Raw genomic sequence first — 13,749 nt, 5'->3', positions numbered from 1 at the left:
AGTGGAAATGAGGAAGGGGGGCATATGGAAGGCATATCATGCCTGCAGCGTGAAAATGTTAGCAAGTTCCAGCCCAAACGGATAAGGTAGTAATTTGATCTGGTGGAAAAGAGATGAGAGTCTAATGCCCTCGGTCCAAGTACCGGTTTCTCAACTACCTAGTTAGGTGTCTGTAAAGCTCACCGATGTGCAGTAAATGTTTTCTACCTACCTTTAGAGACATAGTCATGTTTTAAGCTCTTTATGGGTGCTATTACTTCATTCAATCCTCAGAACAAACACATGGTGGGTCCTTTATTATGTTTCTTTGCAAATAAAAAACTGAACACAGAGGGTTTAGGTGACTTACTCAAGACCACCCAACTGAAAAATGGCAGTTCCAAGATTTGAACCCAGACAGTCTTGGGCCCAGAATCTGTTAAGAGGCAATTAACTGCTGTGCGTTTCTGCCTCTCCATGTAAAAGAGTTAGGAAATTCCACTGTGCTGGGCTTTTGTGCCCAAAATCGGTGCACAGATTTTGTAAAGGGCAAGAAGCAGAATTTATAGTAAGTCCTAAATTATAGGTGCGTATTTGTATTATGCTCTCCCATAATTAGTCTTTCAAGGAAGTGGTATTTAAAGATTTGTCCCATATCTTCTTTTTGGGGAAAGCTCTGGGAGTTCCTAAAATTATGTGACTTTGTGTTTGAAGATGACAGCAGACTACCTGAGCAGCAGTACTGTTCAGCATTAGAGATAACGGTGTATGGAATTCAGCACAATAATAGTGGTCATGGGCTCATGAGTAAGAGAGACATTGCTTCCATCCCACATCTGCCACTTGGACATGTTGTTGAAAACTCTCCATGTCTGCTTCCTTGTCTGTACATGAGATAACACTAATAACTTAGTGGGGCTATAAGGGTTACAGGGGTACAGAGTTCACAGTCCAGGGTAAGAGAGTCACTGAGTGCGCTAAGCATAATACAAATAGGTGTATGAGAATTGGGGGAGGTGCAGTCTAGGAAAAAGGAAGAGCGGAAGGCTTGCTTTGGCAGGGAACTTGAGCACGTGATAGACTACAAGAAGGTCAGTGAGACCATCTCATAAACTTATTAAGCAACTAGCATTTTTTTTTACATCTTCAAAGTCAGCATTTCTCTATCATGCACGTATAACTAATAAAGCAAAACTTATGATTTTAAGGAAATAATTTTCTCCAAACACTTAAGTGTTGATTGCAAGCCTAATTAAGTTCTTCTACCCATTCAACTAAAGTCACGACATGAACACATTGGATTTCCTTAAATGCATCAAATGTCTTAAAAACCTGATAAAACACACACCAGTTTTGCAATGCTTACAGAAATTATTATGTAAAATTTATTTTTAAATTGCTAATATCGTGGATTTAAGGTTGCCTGTTCATCATCTCCATTGTTACCCATATCTTAATTCTTATTTTTATTTTATACTTTCCTCAGATTACAATTTTATACCAACTTATGGTTGCAATACCCATATAGATTACCCCCATCCTCCCCCTCCCCACCCCCCAAAATTTCAGACTAGTCAAAGTTGTGGATTCTCTGATCAAATGATTGATTCTTAGTGGGGATACCAGACCTAGCAATTCAAACCTGCACAATTGGTCTTTAGGTTGAACCTTTGAAAAAATAATCAAGTCTCATTTCTGATGTCACAGAAATTTTAAGTTCAAAGGGATTTTGAGTTTAGAAACCAGAAACATCTATTCCTTGAAGTTTTCACAATCTCTATTCCCCATCCCACAATTCAGCCATTATTATATATTGATTTGATCTGTCAGTATAACTAGCAACTTAGGTAAACTTTATCAGTACCTCATTATAATTATAGAGTCACCTAGAGCCTTGCTACTCACAGTGTGGTCCAGGTACCAACAGCCTCAGCATCGTGTGGGCTGAAGAATCTCAGGTTCACTTCAGATAAGCTGACTCAGAACCTCCATTTTCAACAAGACATCCATCCACCCTGTGATTTGACCGCACTTTAAAGGCAAGAAGCACCAGTATAAGGAATTCATCTCCCTGAGGGTGAGGGGTCAAGCCTGAAGTTGGCACTCCCTTTGCAGCACATTCAATTAATTTGTCATCTTGGAACCCAGTGTCTCTCCTTCTTTTCTTATAGTTTGAGACTGTATTTTTAACTGCCAAGATTTTCTGCTACACTGATCAAGAGTAGAGGGCCTGGGACTGAATCTGAGAAGTCCAGCACTGAAGAAGGGGGTAGATGAGGAGGAGTCGCCCGGAAAGCTAGGGGGGAACCAGGCGGGCTTCACTGTCATGGAAGCCCAGAGCAATGACCTTTCGAGGACATAATATTTGTCAGGTGCTCTTATCACACTGATAAGCATGTAGTGAGCACTCCCTAAATATTAGCCGTTGTTCCTGCTGTGGTTAGTAGTAGTAATTTAAAAATGAAGAATTTAACTTAAATTTAAAATTTGAGTAATTTAAAAATGAGGGGCGCCTGGGTGGCTCAGACCATTGAGCATCTGACTCTTGATTTGGGCTCAGGTCATGATCTCAGGGTTGCGGCCCAGGCTCCACGCAGGGCTCCACGCTGAGTGTGGAGCCTGCTTAAGATTCTCTCTGTCTCCCTATGCCTCTCTCTACCACTCGTGCTTTCTCTCTCTCTTTAAAACAGTGATGAAAAAATAAAATAAAAATGAAGAACAGATGCTGTCTTGGGCAAACTGGAAAACCTCAAAAGGAGCATCGTCACAGAGATTTACCACAAGAGCCATTTTCCTGGGCCTTGGGGGAAGAATCTACAGTCCCTTCCAGGGTGTTGAATGGAGAAGGGTTAATTTTCAGAATGACCTCAGAAAAAATAAGGTCAGAGGAAATAGTCCATTGGCTTTTGGAGTATTTACATTTCCTTCCGAGGGCAGGATGAGGTGGCACGAGGGAGAGGGTGATAATGTGCGTAAACGTATTTTTTTTTTTATTTTTTATTAAAAAAAAATTTTTTTTAACGTTTATTTATTTTTGAGACAGAGAGAGACAGAGCATGAACAGGGAGGGGCAGAGAGAGAGGGAGATACAGAATCTGAAACAGGCTCCAGGCTCTGAGCTGTCAGCACAGAGCCCGATGCGGGGCTTGAACTCACGGACCGTGAGATCATGACCTGAGCCGAAGTCGGACGCTTAACCGACCAAGCCACCCAGGCGCCCCTAAACGTATTTTTAAAGAATACTACAACTTTTCTACCACTCTGTTTACTGACCTTTGACCATAGCACTCCATGCATTTGCTTTTTTTTTTTTTTTTTTTTTTAACAGAAGCAAATGGTTTGGATGCTGTTTTCAAAATTCCCTGCCCTACAGGAGTGAGAGGTCTAGTCCTGGAAGCCTGGTGAAGAGTTGATTTCTCTGAGACCCTCCTGAAATATTGTTTTGGTCTCACAGAATTGTGCTGTTAGAAATTGATCCAGCTATGGGATGAGGAAAAAATAATGCAGGGACATCCTAGAAAGTATACTGATTAGGACAAACTGACTCTAATAATCTATTTCCTACCTTGAATATGTTAATAGATTGCATTATCACAAGCATTTAGCTATTAGCCTGCAATCCTGGACAGGTGGATGGGTCTCTGTAGATTTAATATTTGGAGCTGTTGCATCTCAGACCGTTTTGTGCCATCTCTTCAGAACGGGTTAAAAACCACAGATTTTATTTATGACGTTATCCTGAGCGTCTTGTGCGAGGGCCTGCGGGGAGTTTACAGAGACACCTGGTGGTTGGTAAGGTGAAGTACCCTGGCTTTGTTAGATAATAAAGGATTCGAATTGTATCTAAAATTTGGGTAATTTTTGTGGTTGAGAATTCCATTGTTTTTTTCCAAATAGTTTAGTAGGATTGCCATCACATATATTTAAAAATTAGACTTTGAATCATATAGATGATTTTTATAGGCTCCAGCCTCGCTTTCCTTAAAGAAACAATCAACCAAATGAATTGACCAGCACCATCAGCTGGGCTAAATCTAACCAAGGCCAGGACTAGGGTGAGGCAAGAGTGAATTTAAGGAGGCACCATTCAGTAATGAACATATATAGGTTTTTAATGCGATATTTTATTTATTTATTTCTTAAAGTTTATTTATTTTTAAGAGAGAGAGAGAGCACGAGAAGGGCAGAGAGAGAGTGAGAGAGAGAATCCCAAGCAGGCTCCACACTGTCACCACAGTGCCCGAGGTGGGGCTCAAACTCATGAACTGTGAGATCATGACCTGAGCCAAAGTCTGACATTTAACCAACTGAGCCACCCAGGAGGCCCTTAATGAAATATTTTGAAAAGTCAAAATTAATGCAAAAAGTCTTTATTAACAAAATGTCAAAATTGTAAACGTAGGATCAGTATTGCTGATTTTCTCTTTTATTTCGGGCTCCAATATGGCCAGAAAGACCCTGAGAAGAGTGAAGGTGTCTGTGGACTTATCCCTGACCTGGCTCATTTATGTCAATGGATGCAGGTCCACCCCTCCCCCAACCCATGGTTTCCCTTGTCCTTCCAGTGGCTCTCCAGGTCTCCTCCAATCCAGATCAAGAGTAAGGAGCCTCAGTCAATGGCAGTGCTTGGTGAGAAGAAGAAATGGAGAATAGAAAATTAAAAAGTGGCCCGGGTAAAAAATTGGGAATTCTGTCTTCTGGTTCTCCTGTTTGACTTATCAGGACCCTCTTTCCTCTACTTTCCTCCCAAACATGCTTGTTAGAAACAGGGAACATTCATTCCCACTGAGCAGCGTTTTGCGTTTTGCTAGGTAGCACCAAGGGCAAGTGAGAATGGAGGTAGTGCTCTGGTGAGAAACCCCTTCTCAGGCCTTTTCTGTTAAAAAAATTTTTTTAATGTTTATTTTTATTTTTGAGAGACAGACTGCAAGCAGGGGAGGGGCACAGAGAGAGGGAGACACAGAGTTCACAGCAGGCTCCAGGCTCTGAGCTGTCAGCACAGAGCCCCACGCGGGGCTCGAACCCACGAACCATGACATCATGACCTAAGCCAAAGTTGGTCGCTTAACGACTGAGCCACCCAGGCGCCCCTAGATCTTTTCTGTTTTAATATGTCCCTTTAGTTCCCCTGGACCAGGACCGGGGGGGGGGGGGGGTAAGCAAGGATCTGGGCCCAGGGTGACCTGCTGCTTCTCAGGGGGTGCGCACTTGTGTGAGATGTTGGTAGCCAGAAGCTCTCAAAATAGCCTGGGAGGGTGTGAGTTTACTGCACGGTGCCGTCTCTGCACTTCCGCTTCCCCTTCGTGAGGCCCGGCAACCGCAGAAGCAGCTCGCTATAGTTAACAGAAGTGACCCCTCCTGCCTCCTCCCTGCTCATCTCTCACCTAATCCTTGCACTTCATCAGAGAGATGGTCACTGGAAATCGCAGGAAAATATGGTGTAATTGTGACCACGTGAGCTGCTAAGAAAGGGGAAGTAAAGCCAGTGGGGTGAGAACACACTGAGGCAGGAAGGGATCAGAAACTCAAGAACAAAGGGAAATTTCAGAAAGTCCCAAGAAGCAAGTGGCTTAACAAGGAGTCCAAAAGGGTCTTATAGATAGGGTCTCCTCACCACATGGTGAAGAAATCCCAAAAATAAGAGGAAGCCCAGGGGCACTCATCTTAAACAACTGTGTAAAGTTTTATGGCTTTCAAATATATTCCCTTAGGGGGTTTCAGGGAGAACAGTGCACCTTCTGACAATGCACCGACACCAGAGCCTGCCACGGTCTCCGGATCATTCACCTGGACACATCGGATACCCTGTCTCGTGTATCAGCTGTTCTCCTGACCCAGAAAATTGCATATCCCTTATCACCTGCTCATGTCTCTTCATGAACTTGGCTCTTCTGTTGGCAACATAATGGGTCTCTTTTTACCAGTGGAGGTTTTGCTGACTACCAGAGCCCCTGTGGTTCGGCAGGGGAGTGGCATTAATTTTTTTTTTTTTTTTGAGTGGCATTAATTTTTATTGCGAGCCTGCTCTATGCCAAATATGTGCTTGGAGCTTTATCTGTTTTCTCTTTAATCCTCAAAATACCCTTTTAGGTAAATATTATAATTATCATTTTTAACAAATGAGAAAATTGAGACTCAAGGAAATTATGTGAGTTGCTCAAGCTCATTCAGGTAACTAGTAAGGGGTGGGGCCAGGACTTGAACCTGGGCCACAGAACTCCTCCTACATCTTTATGGGGTTTTGTTGTTGTTAGATTAAGTCAGCAGAGACAGGGGAGAGATGCCTTCACTCCCTCCTCTTGCATCCATGGCAGATTCTGCTAACTGATCTTGGCATATGTTTTCCTGAGCTGGGACAATGTATAAGGCACAGGATATATTTAGAGAAGTAGAAGTTATGATCTATGTTCTCAAGGACTTTTGCCTTGACCTAGGTTAAAATATTACATAATACCAGAATAGTAATGTAAGGCTGTAAATAACACCCTAGCCATAAGTGCTAAAAAGATTCTGGTAAGCTTATGAATCATAGGATCCACCATCCTTTGTCTGAGAGCTGGCCGTCTCCCAACTTTTTAATTCCCTGGATTTCTTTTCTCATTTTAGATATTACTCATTTATTCAATCAATCAATATCTCCTCTGAACCTGAGAGTAGAGCACGGAACAAGGCCATATCCCCACTCTCATGGAACTTAGTTTCTAGTAAGGAGACAGACAATAAACAAGCAAGCGCACACATGCACGCACGTACCTCAGCTGGTCATAAGTGCCATAAGAAAAGTAAAGCAGGAAAGATATATAGAGAGGGTTGGAGTGCTACTTTGGGGAGGGTCCTCAGGGAAGGGCTTTCTGATAAGGTGGCATTTGAGCTGAACCAAGAAGGAAGAGGGAGGGGGAGTTGGGAGGATAGGTCCAAGGATGCCCCAGGCAGAGGGAACCAACCTGAGCAGGGGTGGTGTGTTTATGGAAAAGCAAAGGAGACCATTATGGCTGTGGTGGAGGAAGCAAGGGGAACAGTGTTAGAGATGGAAAACCAGAGGTCTTGCAGTCACTAGCAAGGATTTTGGCTTTTACTATGGGTATATATATACCACATCTTCTTTATCCATTCATCAGCTGATGGATATTTTGGGCTCTTTCTATAATTTGGCTCTTGTTGATAATGCTTCTATAAACATTGGGATGCGTGTGTCCCTTTGAATCAGCATTTTTGTATCCTTTGGATAAATACCTAGTAGTGCAAGTGTTGGGTCATAGGGTAGTTCTATCTTTAACTTTCTGAGGAAACTCCGTATTGTTTTCCAGAGTGGATGCTCCAGTTTGCATTCCCCCCAACAGTTCAAGAGGGTTCCCCTTTCTCTGCATCCTCACCAACATCTGTTGTCTCCTGATTTTAGCCATTTTGACAGGTGTGAGGTGGTATCTCATTATGGTTTTGATTTGTATTTCTCTGATGATGAGTGATGCTGAGCATTTTTTCATGTGTCTGTTAGCTATTTGTACGTCTTCTTTGGAGAAGTGTCTGTTCATGGCTTCTGCCCATTTCTAAAATGGGATTATTTATTTTTAGGGTGTTGGAGTTTGATAAGTTCTTCATAACTTTTGGATACTAGCCCTTTATCTGATATTTCACTTGCAAATATCTTCTCCTATTCCATAGGTTGCCTTTTAGTTTTGTTGAGTGTTTCCTTTGCTGTGCAGAAGCTTTTTATGTTGATGAGGTATCAATAGTTCATTTTTGCTTTTGTTTCCCTTGCCTCCAGAGATGTGTCTGGTGTCTTTCTAAGAAGAAGAGACTAGGACACAGATACACTCAGAGGAAAGGCCATGTGAGGACACAGGGAGAAGGTGGTCATCTACAAGCCAAAGAGAGAGGCCTCAGAAGAAGCCAACCCTGTCGGCACCCTGATCTTGGACTTCCAGCCTCTAGAACTGTGAGAAAATAAATTTCTGTTGTTTCAACAACCCAGTCTGTGGTATTTTGTTATGGCAGCCCTAGCATACTAATATGTGGGAGACAGGAGTCAGAGATGATGCCCTGGGGTGGAGTCTCTTTTCCGTTGTGGTTACGAAAGTTTGGGAGTTGGGTATTTTCTTCATAATGCTCAGAAGCACCAAGAGAAGTTGTCCTGCTTGCTTTTGCTATGAAGAGTTTCCAGTCTACTATGCACCTCTAGCAGTGCCAGAAGGCCGTGGGGAAGGAGGAAGACACAGACATATGCAGTTACACAGGGAGGAACAACCCCGCCATGCTAGCACCACGCTGAGATGCACAGCCCACTGTTCTGTTTTTCGGGAGGTCCTCCTTCCCTCCTTTCCTGAATCCCTTTTGTTGTGATTTCACCGGCATTTCCCCAAGCCAAATGGATTTAGGTACAATTGAGGGGTAGGAACAGAACGGTGCTCTGGGACTCAGTGAAATTGCTACAGCCCTGCCCCCAAGCTCTGTCTATCTCATTCATGGGGACCTGAAAGGGACTCACAGGTACTTCAGAAACATTCCCCTGCTCTCAGCCCCAGCCTGGCCGCGGCCGCAGGTTCTATCATCATGGTATGTCACCCATAGTTGGGGATTCTGATTCCCTGCCCATGTGGAAGTGAGGAAGCCTCCCCAGCCTCCAGACATCGAACAAGGTTGCCGTGTGCTCTCTAGTTGCCAAATGTTTCTGGCTCTTCCATTCAAAGTCTCCTTTTATGCAAGAGCTCCCTCTCTCTAGGAATTTGAAGGGCCCCTTGGAAGCCTGCACTGGAAAATAGTTTGAATTTCACTGGATGAGCTGCAGTGTCAGCCCCGGCCTCACGACACCTCTGCCCTCAACAGGCTTGCACACTGTGACTCCCGTTTCCTTTCGGGCTGCACTCCTTCTTCATCCGGGATGCTGACCCCCATGGCGGTTTTCTTGAGCCTGGGTAAGTGGATGTATGTCAAAGGTCAGGAAACTATGGCCAGCTGTCTATTTTTGTAAATAACGTTTTATTGGAACCCAGCCGTGCTCATTCATTTACACCTTGCGTATGGCTGCTTTCGCAGCACAACTGCAAAGAAGAGTGGTTGCTGCAGAGACCATATGGCCTGCAAAGCTGAAAATATTTACTATCTGGCCCTCTTCAGAAAGCATTTGCCAACCTCTGTGATAGATTTAGATCGGCTAACTTTCACAAAGTGGATAAGAGGATTAAAAAGACTACTACCAAAAAAAAAAAAAAAAAACCAAAAAACAAAAGTAAGAAAGCAAACATATAAATCCACTGTGGATTGACAGTAATATTAACATTGCAATAAAAGAAGACAACAAGAAAGTGGCAGGGCTGTTACTCTCTCACTTGTAGGGCTGCTTGTCAGATAAAAGGATAATCTTCTAATTAAGTCTGTCAAGAAGTTGGGGTGGGGGTGTACAAAGAAATGGATGGAAAGAAAGATAGATGAGAGAGAGAGGGAGAGAGAGAGGAATTATGGCTACAGTTTACATGGAAATGCTGGAGTGCATTTCCCCCCTTTATCACTTAACCCTTTTTATGGTCAAGCACTGTTCTTAGGAATTCACATATATTAACTTATTTGCTCCTCAAAACAACCCTAAGAGGCAGGCTCTATTTTAGTTGTCCCCATTTTATAGATGAGGAAACTAAGGCACGGAGAAGTTAAGTAATCTGCCGCAAGTTACACAGCTAGTATGTGGCAGGCAGGACTTGAATCCAAGCAGTTCGGCTCCAGAGTCTATACTCTTAAACTCTACACTATCCTGTGTCTCCTGATTATGAAAACAAAGACACAAACAAATCCCCAAATGTTTGGAGAGCACTGCCTTAGTGGGTAGCCCTCTGGGGAAGGCTTGGCATCCAACCTGGCAGCCCTTATCCCAAACTCCGGTGTGTGGTGAAAGAATTTGGAGACCACCCCCTTTAAAGGGACTTTGAGTTCTTAATTTTGAGACTCATGTCCAGGATGAACCCAGCAAATGTAGAAAGTAGCAGTGAAACAGGTGCTCCTTGCTACTAGTGAAATAGGGTGTGGAGGCCCACGGGGCATTTCCTGAGATTTCAAATGAGTTGAGAAGCACTGCTTAGCAAGTGTCACAGCTCTGAGCACCCAGGACAGCTGAGAGCTCGGGCGCTTGCTAGGAGGGGCCGAGGGCCTCCGGCACGGCTCTCTCGGCTCTCGGTGGAGATCTGGCTCCTTTCCTATCTACCCTGTCCCTAGGCCCCACTTATCTCATTTGTAAAATGAGGGAGCTCAGCTAAATGATCTGTACAAGCTCTTCATGGGTTAAAACTATCCTGATTTCGTATTTAATAAAATGGAGAAAATATTCATGCCATGTTAATTTGTGGGGTTTTTATAAAAATAACCCGTTACATTATTTTTGACTTTTGCAATGAAAATGTAGCAGAAAGAAGGTATTTGTCCTCCCCCACCCCTCCTCTGCTACTGGGAAGAGAGTCTTTCAGCAAAACAATTCACTAGAGTTCTCTGTCAGGCAGGAGTTCTATTTCCAAGGGGTGGAAACACTGCCATCATTCTTCTGGAATGGAGCCAGGGATACCGCCTCCCCCCGGGGAGGCTTGACCACAATGGGCAAAGCTTCAACCCAAAAGGGTTGAGTAGGGACCCTGGGGGTGGGGAGAGGGACAGGAAAGGCTGGGAGACCCTTGAAGGTAGACTGTGTGTGAACTACAATGCAACCCCATGGGAACAGGAAAAGAGTATTTAGAAGCATCCTCTGCACTTCCATGTGTTCATGAGCAAGACAGAATTCTGCTAATGGCCTGTGTCCTTCCAGGTCTCAAAGACATGACAACACAGTTCCATGGGCATTTTAAAAAAGATGGCTGCCGTGTGAACCTTATCTCTCTCTGCATGGTTGGATTCTTCTGTGTGACCTTTTCCCTTCATTGTGCTTTTCTGTACTTTCTAATTTTTCTGCAATAGATATGTATTGCTTATGTAATAAGTTATATTGAAAATATTGTGGGGGTGCCTGTGTGGTTCAGTTGGTTAAGCCTCTGACTTCAGCTCAGGCAATGATCTCATGGTTCGTGGGTTTGAGTCCCACGTCGGGCTCTGTGCTGACAGCTCAGAGCCTGGAGCCTGCTTCAGATTCTGTGTCTCCCTCTCTCTCTGTGCCTCCCCTGCTCATGCTCTGTCTCTCTGTCTCTCTCTCAAAAATAAATAAAACATTAAAAATTTTTAAAAAGTATTATGATCTTATAGAATGTCTCTAATATCATTATATTACATTTTGGCAACAAACAAGTACCTCAAAATTGGTCCATTAGGGAGGATTTGGCTCCCAGAAACTCTGAAGTGGCTAGAATACTTTGTGAACTTGTGGCAAGGGACTGCCACTTCTCAAAAGGTGCAGATGTTGAAAAGATTATTGTGCTCTCCAGAAATTCTTTTTTTTTTTTTTAAGACTTATTTATTTGTTTTGGGAGAGAGAGATAAAACATGCTTGGGCACACACATGTGTGCACGGGCAGGGTAGGGGCAGAGAGAGAGAGAGAGGGAGAGAGAGAATACCAAGCAGGCTCTATGCTGTTAGCACAGAGCCTGACTCGAGGCTGGATCTCACAAATTGTGAGATCACGACCTGAGCTGAAATCAAGAGTGAGATGCTTAACCGACTGAGCCATCCAGGTGCCCTGTGCTTTCTAGAAATTCTTTGAATTGTGGGTCCCCTTTATCTGGCCAGAGTATACTCTATTGGGTGATGATTTTGCATAAACTATGGTGAGATGCTGTTCAGAACTAGTACCATGAGCTGGGAGAAGGTAGCTGTTGGCATGAAAACCATGAACTTCCAAACTTAAATATCTGAGTGCTTTGTTAACCTGGATAAATATGCCATTGGATATGGCTGACCCTAAGTTAATGAGGCACTCAGGAAATGGGGTATATTTGGAGGGTCCACATTTCTGGATGGCTAAGGTTTGTTCGGATTATATTCATTGTAAATCAGTCTAAAGAATATCCGCCTGCTTCTCAGCCTTAACCCTAAATAGTGAATTCAACAGATTTCTTTTTTTCATTTAGTGTCCTGAAAAGCATGGGACTGCCATATTACAGGTTTCTTTTTTATACAGTTTGGAGCTGAGAGATTGGATAAAGATAGGCAGGTCCCTAAGAAAGCACCTAATAGTTGTTTTTAGAATGAATTTTTAAGCCTATTTTACATCTCTGTTGAAATTCTTCGTTCATGTATTGTTCTTTTAGAATGAATTGGGGTGGAGTTTGCTTTTGGCCATTAGCATCTTTGCCCTAAGAGGCAGCATTGCCCCCACCCCCAAAAGTACTGATTTAACTTGGATTGTGTTAACATTGGTAGGTTAGTATCAAATGTTAAGTATTTAAACAAATTGTAAGGGACCAAAATGAATGAACCGAGTTAATTAAGAACAGTAAGATCACCAGGGATGATCACCTTCCAGGCAGCAGTACCAGCACCAAGTGTTCACTCAGCACCTCTCCCCAGGGGCTGTTCTGAGTGTCAGGAAGGATCAAAGAAACAAAGGTAGAGACTCTCTAAGCAGGAGACGTCATCACCCAGCTGCTGTCAATTGCCAGGTGGGTGAACAACAAAAGGAGGAGGGGCGTATTAGCGTGGGGAGCACCCTGGGTTGGGGCAGGCGGCCTGGCCAAGTGCTGCTAGAGGCAAACTACTCAACATCTCTAGACCTCAGTTTCCTCATGTGAAAACAAGGTGTTCAACTCAATTTCAAAAGGACCTTCAGCCTCTGAGACTCCAGAGCAGATGTTTGTTGAAGGAGGCCTGAGGGTTTATAGCAGGAACTGTCATTTGATGGGTGAGTCAGACTGGGGGCAGCAGGAAAATAATGTCTTCACAATCCACACAAGGGCACAGGCAATTAGGAAACACACTTAGCTGATGGCTTGAGTGTCTGTTCCACTCGAAGGATATATTCCTGAAGAGGGACAGGGTGACTCATCAGCCGGCTGTAACCTGATGAAATAGAGCTATCCAATTTCCTTGCTCTGATTCCAGGCAACCAAAGGATCTTAATTTGGTTTTCCAAGGCAGTTTCCCCAGGCAAGCAGAGGAGTAAGTGATGGCAATTGGAAATTGACATTCTTTCGTGGGAGCAAAATTAGATCACGTGTGAGAAATGACTGTGAAATTAAATAAAGTAGCATTCAAATTCAAAGAAACAGCATTCTCAGTAATATCCTCGTTAGTTATGAATCATTTTTGTGCTGATTTGATTGACCTTTGAACCATGTTTCTTTTTTAGAGCTAGTAAACCCTGGGTGACTCGATAAATATAGACATTCTGGATCTGGAAAATGAGAGGCAAAAATTACTAACATTTACATGGTGCTTTACAATTTTTTTTTTAGGGTGATTTCACATAAAGATCCCAGTAGCGCTGGGAGCGAGAGAATATTATGTTCCTGGTCTCCAGCTCAGGAAAGCTTAGTACTGGAGAGCTAGGAAGGGTTCGAGCTTGCAGTGAAACCTAGGTCTTGGGCTTCAAATCCTGATTGCAGCGCGGCTTCCGAAGGGAGTGAATGCTCTTCTCCCAGCCCCTCTCCCCATATTCACTCACATTACCACAGGAGACGCATGCCAGATCTTGAAGGGGTTGAAGCAGAAGGTAATCTGTTCTGGAGATCATGAAACTGATCTCTTTCCCTCTGCAAATGCCTCGTGAAGCGCATTCGTAGGGCCTCTCCAGAGGCTGCCTCATGAGGGAAGGTTCTGCTTGGCTTCCCTTTGTCATTAGACTCAGGCTGAATCTGCTTGCTGCA

This window comes from Prionailurus bengalensis, chromosome B1 (assembly GCF_016509475.1).
Source record: "Prionailurus bengalensis isolate Pbe53 chromosome B1, Fcat_Pben_1.1_paternal_pri, whole genome shotgun sequence".
Taxonomy (NCBI): Eukaryota; Metazoa; Chordata; class Mammalia; order Carnivora; family Felidae; genus Prionailurus; species Prionailurus bengalensis.
The sequence above is the reverse complement of the archived record's forward strand: the minus strand, read 5'-3'. Positions refer to the sequence as shown.